This window comes from Bufo bufo, chromosome 1 (assembly GCF_905171765.1).
Source record: "Bufo bufo chromosome 1, aBufBuf1.1, whole genome shotgun sequence".
In the NCBI taxonomy this organism is placed as follows: Eukaryota; Metazoa; Chordata; class Amphibia; order Anura; family Bufonidae; genus Bufo; species Bufo bufo.
In genome coordinates this window covers 686133039-686156735 of record NC_053389.1, presented here as the reverse complement: position 1 = coordinate 686156735, position 23697 = coordinate 686133039, and the positions used below count along the sequence as shown (strand labels likewise).

The 23697-nt window shown below is 46.5% G+C and overlaps 1 protein-coding gene across 1 annotated transcript in view; it reads left to right on the top strand.

Moving 5' to 3' along the window:
• Positions 1-4429: 4429 nt before the first annotated feature.
• ABHD2 (abhydrolase domain containing 2, acylglycerol lipase) overlaps positions 4430-23697 on the top strand; it is a 52052-nt gene continuing 32784 nt past the window's right edge. The window contains exon 1 of the mRNA XM_040414161.1: positions 4430-4560. The gene's annotated coding sequence lies outside the window, so the exon portion shown is untranslated. The remainder of the gene's footprint in view (positions 4561-23697) is intronic.

The window sequence follows — 23697 nt, the reverse complement described above, 5'->3', positions numbered from 1 at the left end:
TTCTAAAATTGCTAAGTAACCATGGCAGCCAGGACTGCAGTAGCGTACTGGTTGCCATGGTAACCGATCGGAGCCCCAGCGATTAAACTGGGACTGCGATCGGATCTCTCCGCTGCCACCAATGATGGGGGCGGGGAAATGATTTTATTTAGGGGGGGGGGGAGAGGAACACCTCTGTGTTAGAATATACTGTCGGATCTGAGTTTTCACGATGTGAAAACTCAGATCTGAAAAAGCTCTATGCAGATGGATCTGCGGATCCGTCTGTGCGAAAGTAGCCTACGGACACGGATCACGGACGCGGATGACAATCTTGTGTGCATCCGTGTTTTTTCACGGACCCATTGACTTGAATGGGTCCGCGATCCGTTGTCCGTCAAAAAAATAGGACAGGTCTTATTTTTTTGACGGACAGGAAACACAGATCACGGACGCGGATGAACAACGGTGCATTTTCCGAGTTTTCAGCGGACCCATTGAAAGTCAATGGGTCCGCAGAAAATCACGGAAAACGGAACAACAGACACGGATGCACACAACGGTCGTGTGCATGAGGCCTTACAGTCAATGTGCAAAATAGCATGAACCACACACGTGTTTTATTGTTCCACTAGACTGATTAGTTGGGTTTTAACATCTAACGTTCGGCACCATATAAAAGAAGATGGGTGTTGCAGCAGGACAACGACCCAAAGCATAGAAGTAAATCAACAACAGAATGGCTTAGGCCCCTTTCACACGAGCGAGTTTTCCGTGCGGGTGCAATGCGTGACGTGAACGCATTGCACCCGCACTGAATCCGGACCCATTCATTTCTATAGGTCTGTGCACACGAGCGGTGATTTTCACGCATCACTTGTGCGTTGGGTGAAAATCGCAGCATGTTCTATATTCTGCGTTTTTCACGCAACGCAGGCCCCATAGAAGTGAATGGGGCTGCGTGAAAATTGCAAGTATCCGCAACCAAGTGCGGATGCGGTGCGATTTTCACGCACGGTTGCTAGGAGACGATCGGGATGGGGACCCGATCATTATTATTTTCCCTTATAACATGGTTATAAGGGAAAATAATAGCATTCTTAATACAGAATGCATAGTACAATAGGGCTGGAGGGGTTAAAAAATTTTTTAACTCACTTTAATCCACTTGATCGCTCAGCCGGCATCTCTTCTGTCTTCTTCTTTGCTGTGCACAGGAAAAGGACCTTTGATGACGTCACTGCGCTCATCACATGGTCCGTCACATGATCCATCACCATGGTAAAAGATCATGTGATGGACCATGTGATGAGCACAGTGACGTCATCAAAGGTCCTATTCCTAAAAGAAGAACAGAAGAGATGCCGGCTGCGCGAACAAGTGGATTAAGGTGAGTTAAATTTTTTTTAATTTTTTTTTAACCCCTCCAGGCCTATTGTACTATGCATTCCGTATTAAGAATGCTATTATTTTCCCTTATAACTATGTTATAAGGGAAAATAATAAAATCTACACAACACCTAACCCAAACCCAAACTTCTGTGAAGAAGTTCGGGTCTGGGTACCAAACATGCCGATTTTTCTCACGCGCGTGCAAAACGCATCACAATGTTTTGCACCCGCGCGGAAAAAACGCAAACATGGAACGCAAACAGTGAAAACTTACTTGTTTTAGTGTCAAATCGCACCATTTTCCCTGAACGCATCCGGCCCCAATCCGCAACGCCCGTGTGAAAGGGGCCTTAAACCTCAACCCGATTGAGATGCTGTGGCATGACCTCAAGAAAGCGATTCACACCAGACATCCCAAGAATATTGCTGAACTGAAACAGTTCTGTAAAGAGGAATTGTCAAGAATTACTCCTGACCGTTGTGCACGTCTGATCTGCAACTACAGGAAACGTTTGGTTGAAGTTATTGCTGCCAAAGGAGGTTCAACCAGTTATTAAATCCAAGGGTTCACATACTTTTCCACCTGCACTGTGAATGTTTACATGGTGTGTTCAATAAAAAAATGGTAACATTTCATTCTTTGTGTGTTATTAGTTTAAGCAGACTGTGATTGTCTATTGTTGTGACTTAGATGAAGATCAGATCACATTTTATGACCAATTTGTGCAGAAATCCATATCATTTCAAAGGGTTCACATACTTTTTCTTGCAACTGTATGACAACCACAGGTACTATAATACAACATATAATGATTATAAAACATTATAGTAATTCAGACCAACCAACTGTTAAAAAGGTTAGAATTGAACTTAAGAATAAAATAAAGATTAAAAACTTACCCGGTGATCATCAAGTCCCGGGACAGAGGAGCACAAGGAAGTCTACAAAAAAGGTACAAAACTATTATAGTCGTTCAAACCCAGTGGTGTAGCCGACTTCAGGGTATAGATCCACCGAGTTTCACGTTGGGCAAGAAGTCTTTTCCGATTACCACCTCTCGGGGAAATTCTCACATGATCTATACCCCTAAGGCCTCATGCACACGACCGTTGTTGTGTTCCGTTCCGCAAAATGGGGTTCCGTTGTTCCGTGATCTGTTTCCGTGTGTCTTCCTTTATTTTTGGAGGACCACCAGACATGAAGGAAAGTAAAAAAAAGTCTAAGTCAAGTTTGCCATGCAAATGATAGGAAAAAAACGGACGCGGACGCGGATGACAATCTTGTGTGCCTCCGCGTTTTTTCACGGTCCCATTGACTTGAATGGGTCCGCAAACCGTTTTCTGTGAAAAAAATAGGACAGGTCATATTTTTTTGACGGACTGGAACCACGGATCACGGACGCGGATGACAAACGGTGCATTAGCCGAGTTTTCAACGGACCCATTGAAAGTCAAAAGGTCCGCAGAAAATCACGAAAAACGGAACAACGGACACGGAATAAAACAACGGTCGTGTGCATGAGGCCTAAATCGAAACAAAGACCCATCACAGTCATGTGTATCTCTAAAATGTCGGGGTATCGTTGTTAACCCATCCACATCTGTGATGTCTTTAGCTGCTTCAATTGCAAGCACGTGCTCACGAATACGTTTCTTGAACTGGCGAGTGGTCATCCTGACATAAACCTTATTACAAGGGCACATAGCCCAGTAGATTACACCCATTGTGGTGGTGCAGACGATGGAATGCGTGATCCGGTATTCTCTCTCATGTGTGGCATCAACTCTGTCCATATGAGGGCATGCCACACATTTCCCACAGTGTCTATTACCCCACCGAGGGCCCTTGGAACCAAAAAGGCCGGGGTTCTTTGCCATATAATGGCTGCTTACTAAATGGTCCCTCAAATTTGTGGACCGTCTGTAAGTAATCTGTGGGTGGTCCGCAACCACACCCCCCAAATGAGGCTCCACTTTCAGTATATCCCAGTGTTCAGAAAGTATCTTACCAATTTGATCATGGCTGCTATGAAACGTTGTAATAAAACGGATGTCCTCAGATTTGTTCTTCTTGGCTTTTTCTCTCCGGAGATCAGAGCGTCTCGCAGTTTCGGGCTCGCTGATACGCCGTCTCAATAGATCGCGTTCCATAGTCCCTTTCATGGAACTTATTTTACGTAATTCCCGGGCCTGAAATTCAAACAGTTGATCATTGGAGCAAATCCGTCTTGCTCTCAAAAATTGGCCTGTTGGTATGCCAAGAGTTTGGCAGGATGTGCAGATGTAGCCGATAACAGGGCATTGACAGAGGTCCGTAGAGATTCCTCCACTCGCAACCTAACATCCAGGAAATCCCACTCCTCTCTGTTGGTCCTATATGGGAGTTTGATGTTCATATGATGAAGGTACCAAATTCCTGACTGGTGCCCTGCCAGATGATCATCAATATACTGCAGCTTGTGTGCCCGCCGTACCACATCCGTCTGTAGGATCTTACACATTGGTGGGCAAGTCGTCAACCCTATATGACCATGGTCGAGTTTTTACATTGAAGCCAATGGAGGCTTCTGATGATAACGTTTCTGGATGTGGATTCTCAGCTGTAGACTGTGCTCATGTGAACATGGCCTGTGTTGGGAATGAGGATTAGGTTGCGTTAAACAGTGTGAACATAGCCCTATTATAGCAGCTATGGCCCTTGCCTACAGCATGTCTGACCATAGGAATAAAATAATGAGGCTGGAAAGTTGTTTCTCACGTAATAAGAAAGCATCAGCCTCAAGGGCAGCGCTAGTGGCCACACTCTTCACGTGCCTGCCCAGCAAGGTTTACGTAAAGAGATGACTGACAGCTCCGACAGCCAATCAGAGACCAGCGCTGGGTCTTACTCCTAATGACTCACGTGTAGCCGGCTCAGGAGCAGCGAGAAGAGCTCAGCCAATAGAAAGCGTCGCATCTATTGACCAACCACAGCCAGAAGCAAGTGATTGACGGGGATTTCCTCCAATCACGTGAAAGAGATAGCGGCAGCTGCGTTGTTAGGGAAGTAACTGTTGTCAGGGGGCTGTGAGGTAGAAGGCGCTAGAGGATTTTTGGTGGCAGCAGTAGCATCCGGGCCGTTGTGGATGTCATTTCCAGCTGAGCTGAGGTGCATTGGGACTGTTCCTTATTGACTACGACACTCGTGAGGTGAGAGGCTCCTGCAGGGGACAGGCCTGGTATTTTGGAGACTGGATGTGATGTGTGTTATAAATAGCGTCCTCACTGTGACATGGATGTGACTCAACAGTTGCAGGATTGTGTAGTGCTCCAGTGCTGGTGGAGGGGCAGGCTGTACAGTGGAGATATGCAAGGAGGAAGTGGCCTTTCAGGGCCCTCTGTCTGCCGATGTGCTGAGTGCACTGACTGGGTCCACTACAGCTCTGCACCCATGTATGTGACCCTCAGACATTGGGGGACGCCGGTGGTAACTGTCCACTACAGCTCAGCGCCCATGTATGTGACCCTCAGACATTGGGGGACGCCGGTGGTAACTGTCCACTACAGCTCTGCACCCATGTATGTGACCCTCAGACATTGGGGGACGCCGGTGGTAACTGTCCACTACAGCTCAGCGCCCATGTATGTGACCCTCAGACATTGGGGGGACGCCGGTGGTAACTGTCCACTACAGCTCAGCACCCATGTATGTGACCCTCAGACATTGGGGGGACGCCGGTGGTAACTGTCCACTACAGCTCAGCACCCATGTATGTGACCCTCAGACATTGGGGGACGCCGGTGGTAACCGTCCACTACAGCTCAGTGCCCATGTATGTGACACATAGATATTGTGGGACGCCGGTGGTAACTGTCCACTACAGCTCAGCACCCATGTATCTGACCCTCAGACATTAGGGGACGCCGGTGGTAACTGTCCACTACAGCTCTGCACCCTGTATGTAACTTTCAGACATTGGGGGGACGCCGGTGTTAACCGTCCACTACAGCTCAGTGCCCATGTATGTGACCCTCAGACATTAGGGGACGCCGGTGGTAACTGTCCACTACAGCTCAGCGCCCATGTATGTGACCCTCAGACATTGGGGGGACGCCGGTGGTAACTGTCCACTACAGCTCTGCACCCATGTATGTGACCCTCAGACATTGGGGGACGCCGGTGGTAACCGTCCACTACAGCTCAGTGCCCATGTATGTGACCCTCAGACATTAGGGGACGCCGGTGGTAACCGTCCACTACAGCTCTGCACCCTGTATGTAACTTTCAGACATTGGGGGGGTGCCGGTGGTAACCGTCCACTACAGCTCAGCGCCCATGTATGTGACACATAGACATTGGGGGGACGCCGGTGGTAACCGTCCACTACAGCTCAGCACCCATGTATCTGACCCTCAGACATTAGGGGACGCCGGTGGTAACTGTCCACTACAACTCTGCGCCCATGTATGTGACCCTCAGACATTAGGGGACGCCGGTGGTAACCGTACACTACAGCTCAGCGCCCATGTATGTGACACATAGACATTGGGGGGACGCCGGTGGTAACCGTACACTACAGCTCAGCGCCCATGTATGTGACACATAGATATTGTGGGACGCCGGTGGTAACCGTACACTACAGCTCAGCGCCCATGTATGTGACACATAGATATTGTGGGACGCCGGTGGTAACCGTCCACTACAGCTCAGCGCCCATGTATGTGACACATAGACATTGGGGGGACGCCGGTGGTAACCGTCCACTACAGCTCAGCACCCATGTATCTGACCCTCAGACATTAGGGGACGCCGGTGGTAACTGTCCAGATACCAGTGTGGAGAATGGCGTTTTTTGTGACGATGATCAAACATCTAAGAAACAAGGAGTTAATCAGATTCTGCATCGTTCCTTATTATGGATCATTCCAGAAACTTTAAAGGGGTTGTCCCCATGACAATGCCTTTAATAGGAGAGCAGCTGGCAAACCTCTGAAAGCAGCTGGTCCTGGCCCGTGTCCACCACAGCCGGCTGGTTGCCGTGGCTCATAGTAGGGGTCCGCTTGTACTGATCCTATAGACAGGAGTTGCTCTGGGGAAGTCAGTGGAGGTTATGGCTAGCCCCGCACTGATAGCGGCCAGGATTGCAGAGTAGCGGGGATCCAGTAGAAATCGCAGGGCAAGTCGCAAAGAATCCAGCAGTTTGCTACTCGCCCTCCAATCCCATTCATGTTCATGAGGTCGCCGCTCCTGTGTGATCGTGGTCGGACCAGTGTCACCGTGTAGTCCTAGCCTAATAAATAAAAGGAGCAATCAGGTTATACGTTCTGTAGTCTTTGCTTCAATTTTGATTTATTCAGCTTTTTTATTTTTTTTCTGGTTTTTTAAATGTAGCAAATGGTTTAATGTAGTGGTTAGGGTTTTATGAAGACCTTCAGAGGGTCTTCTGGGAATATATGCGTGTATGTTTTGCTGATCTTAATGGACCCCAGCGGGAAGGGTCTGACGTTATATCTGCTCTTCTGTACCCACATGATGGATCTATAGGGATCTCCATTCCCTGTGGGTAGCGGTAGATCAGGAATCCTCTGACATCTCGGCTGTATTTCTCTATCCTCAGAGTCCATTTCCAAGGCCATAGGAAACTCCTCTGTCTTCTGAATGATGAGACAGGACATCCGTGGGCAGACCAATTGTCCTCTAGGCTCCTTGGGTGTGGTTTACAAAGCCGGTCCTTGTCCCCCCCCCTGCGCTGGCTCAGGACTCGTCATAAATTAGGTGCACCTCTGGCAGTCTGTGCACCTGGAGTAAAAACCACTCCAGTCTCTGTTTCCAGGTGTAAAAGATGGGGGTGTTATCAGAACTGGCTTAGTTGCCCATAGCAACCAGTCAGATTCCACCTTTCATGTTTTACAGCTCCCATGGAAAATGAAAGTTGGAATCTGGTTGCTATGGGCAACTAAGTCAGTTCTACTTTACACCAGTTTGATAAATCTCCCCCAGTAAGGCTAGGGCTACACAGCGACATGTGTCACGCGGCCAAAAGGGTATAACTACACCCCGATAGTCATTGTAATAATAGTCTGTGGTGTCGCACTGCGATTGCGATGCGACGGTCACACAGAAATCCAACTTGGGTGAATTTTTTTTTTTTTACGACTGTCGTGTCGCAGTGTGACATCATTGATTATCATTATTAAAAAATGTCGCTTGACACATGTCGCCATGTAGCCCTAGCCTAAATGTGTTGACCCGGCCCTTGTCTCTCCCTCGCCAATCTCAAGTGGCGAGGATGGCGCAACAACACCCATGCAACAAAAAAAGGTCTTGTGACAATTTCTACGCCAAAAGCTGGCATAAAAATATTCGTAAATGACCCCCCCCCCCCCCCCCCCCCATCATCTAAATACATGATTGTTGCGTGAAGCGATGTTCAGTCGAATGGATCAGTGTTCAGTCCAGGTGCCGTCCATTCTAAACTCGCACAGCGCCCATGGAACATACGCCAAAAGGCTTCTTTCAGTAACTTCCACATATATTGAGCGTGTGGAAGCGCTCAGGATGCGTGCTGTAATCGAGGGCAAGATGGCTGCCAGATATCAGCCCCGACTCTGGGTGATTGAACTGACTTCTAGGTACACACAGCAGTGTTGGCTTTCTCTGTGAGTCATGTTTACCACACCCGCGGCTCAGCCCTTCCCTCTACAGCCACAAAATAACCCCAAGTGCTGCACCTACGTGTTTACAAGGCCAGTACGCCGTGCGTCAGGATTGTAGACTCTGTGCAGATCTGCTATCCTCCTTTATTTTCTCCTCTTGACTCGTAACTAAGGCCTCATGCACACGACCGTTGTTTTGGTCCGCATCCGAGCCGCAGTTTTTGCGGCTTGGATGCGGACCCATTCACTTAAATGGGGCTGCAAAAGATGCGGACAGCACTCTGTGTCCTGTCCGCATCCGTTTCTCCGTTCCGTGGTCCCGCAAAAAAAAATAACTTGTCCTATTCTTGTCCGTTTTGCGGACAAGAATAGGCAGTTATATTAATGGCTGTCCGTGCCGTTCCGCAAATTGCGGAACGCACATGGACGCCATCCGTGTTTTGCGGATCCGCAAAACACACACCGGTCGTGTGCATATAGCCTAACTCAAATGTGACCAGTAGTGTGGAGACGTGTGGCAGAAGGGTGTAAAGGGTCTCTCCAGGGATACTGGGACGCCCCGGGCACGTTGTCTCAGGAGCTGTATGGCCACGCATGATGGCAGATTGGGCAGATGTACGGTATATGTTTATCAGCTACAATTGCTTACACTTGACACCAGAAATTAAAAAATAACTTTTTAAAGAGGTTTTTTGGTTAAAACATTTGTGGGGCAAGTGCGAGCAAGTCTCAGATGAGTTCACTGCAAGGAACTCTTCACATCTGTGCTTGCCTTTCCAAAGAACACAAAGGACAGTTTTGTCACATAACTGAGCCGAATGGAGCCTACGGACCCCACAGACTATAATGGGACCCGTTAGGTTTCCATTCAGGGGATCAATTTTGGAGCAGAGACAAATGTCCTGCATGCAGATGTGGACTTGGCCTTAGTTGCCCATAGCAACCAATCAGATTCCACCTTTAATTAATTTATTTTTTTTGAGCTCTGAAAAATGAAAGGGGGATTCTGATTGGTTGCTGTGGGCAACTTAGCCAGTTTTCCTTTACACCCATTTTGATGAATCTCCCCCACCGTGTGTGTGATCTCTCGTTCTGAACTCCGCTCCTCCTAATCACTTAGGCCTCATGCACACGACTGTTGTGTGCATCCGCGGCCGTTGTTCCATTTTCCGTGGACCCATTGACTTTCAATGGGTCCGTGGAAAAATCGGAAAATGCACCGTTTTGCAGCCGCATCCGTGATCCGTGTTTCTGGTCCATCCAAAAAATGACCTGTCTAATTTTTTTGACGGACAACGGTTCATGGACCCATTCAAGTCTATGGGTCCGTGAAAAAACACGGATGCACACAAGATTGTCATCCTTGTCCGTAGGCTACTTTCACACAGACAGATCCGCTTTTTAGATCTGATTTTTCACTTCGTGAAAACTCAGATCCGACAGTATATTCTAACAGAGGTGTTAGTGATGGGGACGCTTCAGGTTAGAATATACTAAAAGAACTGTGTACATGACTGCTGCCTGGTAGACCCCCCCCCCCCCCCCCCCCCTGTATTTAACACATTGGTGGCCAGTGCGGCCGCCCCCCCCTAATTAAAATGTGCGACCCCCCCCCCCCCATCATTGGTGGCAGCGGAGAGTTCCGATCGGAGTCCCAGTTTAATCGCTGGGGCTCCGATCAGTTACCATGGAAGCCAAGACGCTACTGCAGTCCTGGCTGCCATGGTTACTTAGCAATTTTAGAAGCATTATACTTACCTGCGATGTCTGTGACCGGCCGGGCGCTCCTCCTACTGGTAAGTGAAAGGTCTGTGCGGCGCATTGCTTATAGCACAGACCTTTCAATTACCAGTAGGAGGAGCGCCTGGCCGGATCCAGTCTTCTATAGCCATGACGGATCCGTCTTGAACACTATTGAAAGTCAATGGGGCACGGATCCGTTTTCTATTGTCAGAGAAAACGGATCCGTCCCTATTGACTTACATTATGTGCCAGGACGGATCCGTTTGGCTCAGTTTCATCAGACGGACACCAAAACGCTGCCTCCATAGAGGAATGGAGACGGAAGGGAGGCAAACTGAGGCATTCTGAGCGGATCCTTTTCCATTCAGAATGCATTAGGGAAAAACTGATCCGTTTTGGACCGCTTGTGAGAGCCTTGAACGGATTTCGAAAACGGAAAGCCAAAACGCCAGTGTGAAAGTAGCCTAATCCAGTTTTCCATTCCATAGTTTTAATAAATCCCCCCCCCCCACTATCTATGGGGACAGCTGTAGCTACTGCCTAATCGGGAAAAAAAACTATTTGAAATAAAACATTGACAAGTTCAATGTGCATCGTAATTAGCAATCGTCATCTCCTACAGAGGTCAAAGTCCGGTGGATCGTCATTTTCCTCAGATCCAGTGTGGGGTGTTGTGATTACTGTACCTAACGAGCCATCCGTTACACGTATAATACTTAGACCCGAGCTGCCCTGTGGCTCCATAGACTTCTATGATGCCCTCGGTCTGCCTCTGATTTCACCTATGTGCCTGGTGAGGGTCCCCCGGGCTCTGCTCCCTATATTTAGCCCAGTACCTGCCCTGGTAAGACGTGTAATCAGCTTCGTGGCGTGACACTAGCGATGCACAATCCCATGACGTGTCCTCCAGGGTGTAAAACAGAGACACGAGGACGACGCGCATACCTTCCATCTGACTCCTCACAGCTCGTCCTGGTCGTTTTTAGGACAGCCACCCTCTACAGAATCTCCGGCTGCCCATCGTTAGCACTGCTTGCATTTCAGAGAGGTTTAATAAAGGGGTATTCCGGTTTTAAAGGGAACGTGTTATCAGAAAACGACCTATTGTTTAAATCACATTTTTATGTCTAACATATTTTTAAAGAATTTCTGGTGATTGTTATTTTTAATTTTCCATGTCAACATCTATATTTACACAAAAACATAAAATCTTGCTGTTTTCGCACTGGCCACTAGGCCTAATAATTGGCCCCACTTCTTGGTCTGTACAGATCACTTTACTGCCGTTATATAATATATATCTAATCCTGCCTGTAATGGTATCACCTGTGTGTAAGGATAAGACAGGATCCTCCATTCACAATAGGTGATGGTCAGACATTATCTATTCTTTCCTTGTACAATAACCTCTGCACAGGGCACACAGCATGCCCAGAAAACGCTCCCATAGATGTCACCGAGGTCCTCTCCTGACCATTGTGTCTATGGTCTACGGGGCTGCCGTAAAGCAATTATTTTTTTTTTTAAATGCTGTTAAGAATAGCTCAGGCTCAAGGTGGCCGCCCCCATAATAATGTTCAGGAAATAGAATAAAAAATCTGTGATCAGAAAATAAAATCAGATTAGAAAAAAAGATGTGTCCCTATCTAGCAGATAACATTTTTGGTGACACATTTCTTTTAATGATTACATTTTTTATTAGAATAGGATGTTGAACGATTTTCCAATATACAATCAGGTCCATAAATATTGGGACATCGACACAATTCTAACATTTTTGGCTCTATACACCACCACAATGGATTTGAAATGAAACGAACAAGATGTGCTTTATCTGCAGACTGTCAGCTTTAATTTGAGGGTATTTACATCCAAATCAGGTGAACGGTGTAGGAATTACAACAATTTGCATCTGTGCCTCCCACTTGTTAAGGGACCAAAAGTTATGGGACAGAATAAAAATCATAAATCAAACTTTCACTTTTTAATACTTGGTTGCAAATCCTTTGCAGTCAATTACAGCCTGAAGTCTGGAACGCATAGACATCACCAGACGCTGGGTTTCATCCCTGGTGATGCTCTGCCATGCCTCTACTGCAACTGTCTCCAGTTCCTGCTTGTTCTTGGGGCATTTTCCCTTCAGTTTTGTCTTCAGCAAGTGAAATGCATGCTCAATCGGATTCAGGTCAGGTGATTGACTTGGCCATTGCATAACATTCCACTTCTTTCTCTTAAATAACTCTTTGGTTGCTTTTGCAGTATGCTTTGGGTCATTGTCCATCTGCACTGTAAAGCGTCGTCCAATGAGTTCTGAAGCATTTGGCTGAATAGGAGCAGATAATATGGCCCGAAACACTTCAGAATTCATCCTGCTGCTTTTGTCAGCAGTCACATCATCAATAAATACAAGAGAACCAGTTCCATTGGCAGCCATACATGTCCACGCCATGACACTACCACCACCATGCTTCACTGATGAGGTGGTAAGCTTAGGATCATGAGCAGTTTCTTTCCTTCTCCATACTCTTCTCTTCCATCACTCTGGTACAAGTTGATCTTGGTCTCATCTGTCCATAGGATGTTGTTCCAGAACTGCCGGCCCCATAGAAAATGAACGGAGGGCAGCTGCGCATGCGCAGTGCGTCCTCCTTCACTTGAGGGGCTCCGTTCTTGATATAGGTGCGGGTCCCAGCAGTGCGACCTGCCCCTATAAGACAATGGGGACATATCCTAGCGATATACCCCCATTGTCCATGATGAGACAACCCCTTTAACTCCCCAGGTATCTAACATGTGAATAGTAGTATATCAAGGAGCAGAAAGTATACAGTATTAGTACCTGGAGCAGCAGCTTGTCGTCATGTTTGTCAGTGTCTGTGTTGAAACAGATCAGTGTTTTTTGTTTGTTTTTGTTTTGTTTTTTAACTCTGAACTTTATTAACAACATCACCTACAGACGGGCAGCTGTGTAAATACACAGTAGTTATTGTAATAGTCACAATAAAAATCATGATTCCAGCCGACCAAACAGATGTATGTCCTGTAAGGAGGCTATGTCTACATGACAGCACTGGTCACGTGACAGCTGTCGCGGCCAGGATTGCTGAGTAGCGGTGATCCCATAGAAATGAATGGGACCGCCATGGGAGTCGCAAGAAATCCATGGGTGATCTATGGGAGGACCGCTACTCAGTCCACCTGTCTTGCAACCAGTGTTACCCTGTAGTGTAAGGGCTCATGCACACGAACGTGCAATGCACATACGGATCCCCAATGCACATATGGATCCAGACCCATTCAACTGGAATTTGTTGTGGTGCGGGGAAACCCCATGTTGGTACTCATCTGTGAATGTATCCGTGGTACAGTGTGCACATAGCCATTGCCCGTATATTGCAGACCCGCTGTTTACGGGCCGCAATACGGGCCCATCCAGCACACATTTATGTGCATGAGCCCAAACACTGCTGTTTTCTGAACGTCAGGGATTATATGATGTAAAGAGTGTCACGTGAATGACTGAGGTCAACTGCCTAATATATAAAAGGTAAGCAGAATTTTAAGTGCACGTATATTAGAAAGTGTATGATTCCTATTACATAAATAAATAAAAATGAAATACCGTATTTTTCACCCCATAAGATGTCTTATGGGGCGAATACTAATGAGCGCTTCCATTATGGAAGCTCTCATTAGTGCAGGAGAACCAGGAAGCGGTGAAGGCGTTGTACTCACCGCTTCCTGGTCCTCGGCTGTCGGCTGTGCAAAGTGTGAGGGCGCTCTGTGACCTCACGCTGTGCGTGCCAGTTCACAGCACAGCCGACAGCAGGAGGAAGAAGATGGTGGGTGTTGAGGAGCGGCGGCGTCCAGGAGCAGGATAGGTAAGTTTTGTTTTTTTATTTTATAAAGCTTGGGGTAATGAGAGGCATAAGGGCTGATCATGGTGGCTGATAAGAGGCATGGGGCTCTTATCTGAGGTCTGATTGGGGGGTCATTTACATTGGGGTGTGGACTGAGGTCTTATTGGGGTTTTATTAACATTTTGGGGGTCCGATTGGGCTGTCAGCTGAGGTCTGATTAGTGGTCTAACCTGAGCGTGTAATGAAAAATACTTTTTTCTTATTGTCCTCCTCTAAAACCTAGGTGCGTCTTATAGGGCGAAAAATACGGTACCTCTTTAAAGTTACTTGCTCACCACAGTCCCCTGACATATGTGGCAAACCTGTCTGAGGCTATAATGGGCCTGACATATACCAGAAGAGTGTCCTAGCATACATTTAGACAACCTCCATCAGCAAGAGATAAGGAATGTGTGCTACCTGCGAGCTATGCAATTATATGACGTATGTCAAGGCAATACGCCTAGAAATGTTTCCACCAATATACACACAGTGGCATGAACAAAGCCTTACACGAGTTTTCTAGGATTTTACTACTGAGCACCTGTCCTCTGTATAGGTCATCAGTATCTGATCAGTGGGGGGCTGACACCTGAGTCCCATGCCAATCAGCTGTTTGAGAAGGCACTAGTGCTCACAGTAGCGTTGCAGCCTTCTCGCTGCTTTCCCTAGGCCGTGTTATGTCATATTCATCGGTCACGTGGCCTAGGTGCAGGTCGGCCTCATTGAAGTGAATGGGGCTGACCTGCTATACCAAGCATTGCCGCTATACAATGTACGGAGCTGTGCTTGGTTAGCAGAGAGAAGGCTGCTGTGCTGGTGCCTTCTCACAGTTGATTGGTGGGGGTCCCAGGTGTTCTCCAGAGGATAGGTCATCAGTTAAAAAAAGAATAATCGCAGAAAACCCCTTTAAGATGCCCATAAACATCGGTAAAGTCAGCCAATCTCGCAGTAGTGTTAGTGGGACTGGTTGACTGTCTTAAAGGGGTTGTCCCATTGCAAAAACTATCCACATACGGTATAAGTGTCTGACTGAGTACAACTACTGGGAGCTCGTGTTTCCCAATTGACAGGACCAACACACACGCGTGCTTGTCTGCTGCTCCATTCTACTCTACACTGAGTCTGGGACTACATTTGCCACTCCAGTTGAATGAGGCCTCTGTTCCTTTACCAATCAGACACTTGTTGTAATGTGACATTCCTTAAATTGTATGCTGTGTAAATCACGAGGACACCAGAAAGTCCGGGCTGAAGAGCCTGCGGTGTAAATAGGAGCTAAGTAGCTGGTGGTGTGATAACGTGTTAGGAGCTGTGATCACACAATGTCTCACCTTCCAGACGCAGATCAGAGGTTTCACTGTTACAGCCGGGGATACTGTGTCGCTCATTGCGGATGTGTTTTCCTTCTGATCCTTATCATGTACAGACATTAAGTAGTTGCTGTATTTTTTATATTTTTTTTTACATTTTCTAAAAATGTTAGCTCATGGAGAGAAGGTGTAAATTAAAGACCCTTGAAAAGCACTTTTTTAGTGTGCCACTAAGTCACGGGTGTCAAACTCAAATTCATCGGGGGCCGCATCAGCAGTTTGGTCACCCTCAAAGGGCCGGAAAACTTACAGTTACTTGGCTTGGCCCTTGGGGATCTCGGACGCCACTTCCACACTTTGGCCGGGGGCTCGGTGGAGCTGATGAGGTGTTTTATCCTAATGAGAAAGATTTCATAATAAGTATTTGGAGATAATAGCAGCCCCCAGTAATAACAGCCCCCCCTTTGCCAGTAATAACAGCCCCCCCTTTGCCAGTAATAACAGCCCCCCCTTTGCCAGTAATAACAGCCCCCCCTTTGCCAGTAATAACAGCCCCCCCTTTGCCAGTAATAACAGCCCCCCCTTTGCCAGTAATAACAGCCCCCCCTTTGCCAGTAATAACAGCCCCCCCTTTGCCAGTAATAACAGCCCCCCTTTGCCAGTAATAACAGCCCCCAGTAATAACAGCCCCTGTGTGTCAGTAATAACAGCCCCTCTGTGTCAGTAATAACAGCCCCCAGTAATAAGAGCCCCTCTGTGTCAGTAATAACAGCCCCCAGTAATAAGAGCCCCTCTGTGCCAGTAATAACAGCCCCCCCTTTGCCAGTAATAACAGCCTCCCCCCTTTGCCAGTAATAACAGCCCCCCCCTTTGCCAGTAATAACAGCCCCCCCCTTTGCCAGTAATAACAGCCCCCCCTTTGCCAGTAATAACAGCCCCCCCTTTGCCAGTAATAACAGCCCCCCCTTTGCCAGTAATAACAGCCCCCCCTTTGCCAGTAATAACAGCCCCCCCTTTGCCAGTAATAACAGCCCCCCCCCCTTTGCCAGTAATAACAGCCCCCCCCCCTTTGCCAGTAATAACAGCCCCCCCCCTTTGCCAGTAATAACAGCCCCCCCCCCTTTGCCAGTAATAACAGCCCCCCCCTTTGCCAGTAATAACAGCCCCCCCCTTTGCCAGTAATAACAGCCCCCCCCCTTTGCCAGTAATAACAGCCCCCCCTTTGCCAGTAATAACAAACAGCCCCCCCCCTTTGCCAGTAATAACAAACAGCCCCCCCCCCTTTGCCAGTAATAACAGCCCCCGCCAATAAAAATAATTAAAAAAAACACATACTTACCTCCATGTCAGTGATGCGATGCAGGCCTCTTCTGGCCTGTGTCCCACGCTGTATGGCTCAGGCAGCGCGATGACGTCATCGCACCGCCTGCGCTGGCTTCTGATAGGCTGCCGGCCTAGTGCCATCAGAGGAAGGGAAAGGGACACGCCTCTCCCTCCCCTACCGCAGCACAGGCAGGCATCTGTATCGCTGTCCTGAGGACGGCGATACAGATGACTGGAGATGAGCGCTTCCACAATGGAAGCGCTCATCTCCCTGTGCCCAGCAGCCGCCGCCAGCTCGCTCGCCTGCCGCATATCGGCGCCGGCTGCGCGGGCCACATGACGAGGTCTGGCGGGCCGGATTCGGCCCGCGGGCCTTGTGTTTGACACCCGTGCACTAAGTGTTCACGTCTACTTGTCTTTTGGAGTAGAAGCCACCATATACTCTGAAACACTAAACTTCCTCATTCTCGTTTGCATGGCTGTAGTATGAATCTATGCTACCTCCAGGTTGTACAAAGCAGTATTATGACCCTCATAGACTTCAATGGGATACTAACAGAAAATTCACTAGGAAGCTCCCCTCTGAGCCACGTTTCACACACCTGATTCACCAGCCAGTTTCCTGCCCTGTGGTCATGAGGGGCAGGATCCACAAAAGACTACTGTCAACAGTGATATGAGTTAATGAGGTTGTTTGGTTTCAGACAGTTACTTACCTAGCAGATCCCTCACCTCCGCTCCGGTCTTCCCAGCCGGGCTCTGTGGACCTGGCTGCAGTGGGGACGTCACATTGACAACACATGAAGAAAAAACACAATGCAACAGCACTCTGCAAGCATAAATAACGTACAATAATGCCATAGAGAGTGAAAATATTTTGGTGCTAATGCTATGCTTATTTTGTAAATTTGAGATTCCTAGCAAATACATTTTGTACAAAATTATTTGGGCCCGTCTGCCAAACGTCAAGGTGATCTCTATAAGACAGGAACCTAACACTAAATACTACCTGTTATGTGCCATAATGGCCTCCACAAAATTCAGGGAGTGCAGGTTCCACATGCATGCCAGGTCCGCTCTGCCATTACCATTTTTGGTGCCATAATGGCCTCCATTATATCCATGGAATGCAGGTACTAACTTGCATGCTGAGCCCACTCTATACCCCCCCTGGGGCAGACAGGCTAGTCAGAAGAAGAAAAAAAACACAATGAAACAGCACTCTGCAAACACAACGTGCACCTGCACATTGGGATGTGCTGATCGACCAACCCCCCCCACCCCCTCCCTTTTTATTTTTTATTTTTTTTATTGACAACACGACCACTGAGACCAATCACTAGCCTCTGCAGCGCACTGCTTGAATGTGGTAAAAATAATACTTGTAATAAATACTAGCAATGATAATCCTGCAGAAAATATTGCCAACAAAGGAATTACATTACCATATCCATTCATATAAATCCTAGAGCTTGTTTCCTTCAGTAAGCTGATAACTAATGGGGATATCCTACAATTAAAGGGGCTCTTTGTTTCAGCTAAACTGTGGAAGGAAGAGATTTTCAGCAGGACTTACCCTTCGTTGTACTGCCACGATGTCGAGTGTGATCACATGACCGCCCCACTGGGTGCAGGCTCTTCCAATGAAGTCTGACCAAATGTGCTCCAGTTTCTTCCTGTTCAGCTGCAGCTACATTATGTACCTGAATAGGAAGATACAGGAGCACATCCGCTTGGGTCCTCCGAGAAAGAGCCTGAAGCCCGTCTTAAAAGTTGTGTGTGTATATATTCTACTTCACAGATCCTACAATATAAAGTTGCAAGAAAAAGTATGTGAACCCTTTGGAATGATATGGATTTCTGCACAAATTGGTCATAAAATGTGATCTGATCTTCATCTAAGTCACAACAATAGACAATTACAGTCTGCTTAAACTAAAAACACAAATAAATAAATGTTACCATGTTTTTATTGAACACACCATGTAAACATTCACAGTGCAGGTGAAAAAAGTATGTGAACCCTTAGACTAATGACCTCTCCAAGAGCTAATTGGAGTGAGGTGTCATCAAACTGGAGTCCAATCAATGAGATGAGATTGGAGGTGTTGGTTACAGCTGCCCCGCCCTATAAAAAAAACACACACCAGTTCTGGGTTTGCTTTTCACAAGAAGCATTGCCTGATGTGAATGATGCCTCTCACAAAAGAGCTCTCAGAAGACCTATGATTAAGAATTGTTGACTTGCATAAAGCTGGAAAGGGTTATAAAAGTATCTACAAAAGCCTTGCTGTTCATCAGGAGAAAGTTCAGCACTGCTGCTACTCTCCCTAGGAGTGGCCGTCCTGTAAAGATGACTGCAAGAGCACAGCGCAGACTGCTCAATGAGGTGAAGAAGAATCCTAGAGTGTCAGCTAAAGACTTACAAAAGTCTCTGACATATGCTAACATCCCTGTTAGCGAATCTACGATATGTAAAACACTAAACAAGAATGGATTTCATGGGAGGATACCACAGAGGAAGCCACTGCTGTCCAAAAAAACATTGCTGCAGGTTTACAGTTTGCACAATAGCACCTGGATGTTCCACAGCAGTACTGGCAAAATATTCTGTGGACAGATGAAACCAAAGTTGAGTTGTTTGGAAGAAACACACAACACTATGTGTGGAGAAAAAGAGGCACAGCACACCAACATCAAAACCTCATCCCAACTGTGAAGTATGGTGGTGGGGGCATCATGGTTTGGGGCTGCTTTGCTGCGTCAGGGCCTGGACGGATTGCTATCAGGAAAAATGAATTCCCAAGTTTATCAAGACATTTTGCAGGAGAACTTAAGGCCATCTGTCCACCAGCTGAAGCTCAACAGAAGATGGGTGTTGCAACAGTACAACGACCCAAAGCATAGAAGTAAATCAACAACAGAATGGGTTAAACAGAAGAAAATACGCCTTCTGGAGTGGCCCAGTCAGAGTCCTGACCTCAACCTGATTGAGATGCTGTGGCATTACCTCAAGAAAGCGATTCACACCAGACATCCCAAGAATATTGCTGAACTGAAACAGTTCTGTAAAGAGGAATGGTCAAGAATTACTCCTGACCGTTGTGCACGTCTGATCTGCAACTACAGGAAACGTTTGGTTGAAGTTATTAAATCCAAGGGTTCACATACTTTTTCCACCTGCACTGTGAATGTTTACATGATGTGTTCAATAAAAACAAGGTAACATTTAATTCTTTGTGTGTTATTAGTTTAAGCAGACTGTGATTGTCTACACTACGTGCAGAATTATTAGGCAAATGAGTATTTTGACCACATCATCCTCTTTATGCATGTTGTCTTACTCCAAGCTGTATAGGCTCGAAAGCCTACTACCAATTAAGCATATTAGGTGATGTGCATCTCTGTAATGAGAAGGGGTGTGGTCTAATGACATCAACACCCTATATTAGGTGTGCATAATTATTAGGCAACTTCCTTTCCTTTGGCAAAATGGGTCAAAAGAAGGACTTGACAGGCTCAGAAAAGTCAAAAATAGTGAGATATCTTGCAGAGGGATGCAGCACTCTTAAAATTGCAAAGCTTCTGAAGCGTGATCATCGAACAATCAAGCGTTTCATTTAAAATAGTCAACAGGGTCGCAAGAAGCGTGTGGAAAAACCAAGGCGCAAAATAACTGCCCATGAACTGAGAAAAGTCAAGCGTGCAGCTGCCAAGATGCCACTTGCCACCAGTTTGGCCATATTTCAGAGCTGCAACATCACTGGAGTGCCCAAAAGCACAAGGTGTGCAATACTCAGAGACATGGCCAAGGTAAGAAAGGCTGAAAGACGACCACCACTGAACAAGACACACAAGCTGAAACGTCAAGACTGGGCCAAGAAATATCTCAAGACTGATTTTTCTAAGGTTTTATGGACTGATGAAATGAGAGTGAGTCTTGATGGGCCAGATGGATGGGCCCGTGGCTGGATTGGTAAAGGGCAGACAGCTCCAGTCCGACTCAGACGCCAGCAAGGTGGAGGTGGAGTACTGGTTTGGGCTGGTATCATCAAAGATGAGCTTGTGGGGCCTTTTCGGGTTGAGGATGTAGTCAAGCTCAACTCCCAGTCCTACTGCCAGTTTCTGGAAGACACCTTCTTCAAGCAGTGGTACAGGAAGAAGTCTGCTTCCTTCAAGAAAAACATGATTTTCATGCAGGACAATGCTCCATCACACGCGTCCAAGTACTCCACAGCGTGGCAAGAAAGGGTATAAAAGAAGAAAATCTAATGACATGGCCTCCTTGTTCACCTGATCTGAACCCCATTGAGAACCTGTGGTCCATCATCAAATGTGATATTTACAAGGAGGGAAAACAGTACACCTCTCTGAACAGTGTCTGGGAGGCTGTGGTTGCTGCTGCACGCAATGTTGATGGTGAACAGATCAAAACACTGACAGAATCCATGGATGGCAGGCTTTTGAGTGTCCTTGCAAAGAAAGGTGGCTATATTGGTCACTGATTTGTTTTTGTTTTGTTTTTAAATGTCAGAAATGTATATTTGTGAATGTTGAGATGTTATATTGGTTTCACTGGTAAAAATAAATAATTGAAATGGGTATATATTTGTTTTTTGTTAAGTTGCCTAATAATTATGCACAGTAATAGTCTCCTGCACACACAAATATCCCCCTAAAATAGCTAAAATTAAAAACAAACTAAAAACTACTTCCAAAAATATTCAGCTTTGATATTAATGAGTTTTTTGGGTTCATTGAGAACATGGTTGTTGTTCAATAATAAAATTAATCCTCAAAAATACAACTTGCCTAATAATTCTGCACTCCCTGTATTGTTGTGACTTAGATGAAAATCAGATCACATTTTATGACCAATTTGTGCAGAAATCCATATCATTCCAAAGGGTTCACATACTTTTTCTTGCAACTGTGTATACACTGTGTAGTAATCTGACCATATTTACATAGAATGTACACACTATTGTGTAATATTATGTTTGGGGCAGCAATCTGTATATGGTGTATATACCAGCGATGGTGAACCTTTTAGAGGCCGAGTGCCCAAACTGTAACCCAGAACCCACTTATTTATTGCAAAGTGCCAACATGGCAATGTAACCTGAATACTACAGCCCAGTATAGTATATCTTCCATGTACTTTAATTACTCAGCTATAATATCCTGCCTACATTCAGTGCGCTGCCTGTGCTGTTCATAGTGTGCCCTGCGCTGATGAATGACAGGAAAGCTAAGCGGGTGAATAGGTCAATCAGGGAAGAGGGGTAGAAATATACCCAATCCTGAATACTGCTCCAAAACTAAGGAATGCAAAACGAAAAGGAGGGCAGTAACTTAATAAAACATAACTTTTTATGATATTAGTAAATAAAATATAGGCCCCTACTTGAGAAAAAAACATAAAAAATGACTTGCCTAGAGCTCTGCTGGTCGTTGGTAGAGAACCGTCAGGAGCACTGGGTATATCCGTCAAGTGGCTGGATGAGTGCCGAATATGACTACACAAGAAAACCAAAAATAAATGTCTCACTATTGTAGAAAGTATGTTTCCTCAAATGGTGTAGAGCAACGTGTCACGGATGGCACCCTACACGGACTAGCAGGTGACTAGTGAGGATGAGACCTAAGCGAGGAAAGCTAACCCTACCACACCCTACTTGGCCTAGTCCACCCTATAATATCCTTGGTATGGAGTCCAAAAAACCCCGCAAGGGGTGGCCCCAGTTGGAACCTGGTCCTGTTAGAGACCCAGCCCTATCCAGAGTGGGAAAGGTAGCTGGAATGGTACCAGATGTGGGGCTGAAAAACTTAAAAAACTGTATATACAAAAAGTAATAAAATACTGGTATCCCGAAGGTCCACAAGGGGACCTCCCCCATTAAGGGACGCCCCATCGTCTCGGGGGTGGGTAGCTTGTCACAAAATTGTGGCATTTACGTGGACCAAATCTTACGCCCTTTTGTACAGTCCCTACCCTCCTATGTGAGGGACACAGGGGATCATCTCGGCAAGCTTGAGGATATTTGTGTTGAACCGGAATGGTTCCTGGCCTCCATTGACGTGGAGGCACTCTATTCCTCTATCCCTCACGAGAAGGGCATAGAGGCTACTGCACATTTTCTGAAGACTAGGGACCAACAGTTCTCGGCGCATAACAACTTTATCCTTGAACTGTTGAATTTTGTTTTGTCCAGTAACTTCTTTTTGTTTGATGGCCGGATGTACCACCAGCTCAGGGGCACCGCTATGGGCAGCTCTTGTGCGCTGTCCTATGCGAATCTGCTCCTGGGCTGGTGGGAAGAGTCTGTAGTATTTGGGGAACCGTCACAGTGGCATACGGACTACATTGCTCTCTGGTCTCGCTACATTGATGACATCTTTGTACTATGGAGCGGTCCAGAGAGGGAATTCAACAGGTTTGTCTGAGCTTAACCTTAATGCCCTTAACCTCAGATTCACTTCTTCTTTAATCGTGAGGGATTGCCTCCCCTTCCTGGATGTTTCTATTTCTAGGGACTGTGAGGGGGGCTTACAAACTACCATCTATCGAAAACCAACAGCGACAAACTCTCCCCTCAGATGGGACAGCTGTCACCCTATTCCCCTTAAGAAGGGGATACCCACGGGACAGTATCGGCGATAAAAAAAAAAACGGAATTGCTAAGCAAAGGGTGCGTTCAAACGCCAGGCGAGGGACCTGAGGACTAGATTCCAAGAAAGGGGGTATCCGGATAAGACCTTAAGATCTGCCTACCAACCGAGCACAGGGCCTAACACGCACTGCACTTCTCCATCCTACCACACATGCAGCTACAATGGTGAGACATTTATTTTAGTTTTCTTGTGTATAGTCATATTCGGCACTCATCCAGCCACTTGACGGATATACCCAGTGCTCCTGACGGTTCTCTACCAGCCACCAGTAGAGCTCTGGGCCCGCCATTTTTCATGTGTTTTTTTTTTTTTGTTTGTTTTTTTGTCAAGTAGGGGCCTATATTTTATTTACTAAATACCATTAAAAGTTACGTTTTTATTAAGTTACTGCCGCCCTTTTCGTTTTGAATGACAGGAAAAGCCTAAGGGTACTTTCACACTAGTGGTATTGAAATCCAGTAAAAGGTCTCGGTACCGGAAAAAAAACGCATCCGTTTTGTCCTAATGCATTCTGAATGGAAAGCAATGGGTTCTGTATGCATCAGGATGTCTTCCGTTCCGTCCCTTGTACGGTATTTGACCGGACAAAATACCACAGCATGCTAGAGTATTTTGGCCCAAATCCCAGAACAATACCGCACTTGCCGGATCCGGCATTAATTTCCATAGAGATGTATTAATGCTGGATCTGGTACCAAGTGTTCCGGAAATTGCTGGATCCGGTTTTCCGGTCTGCG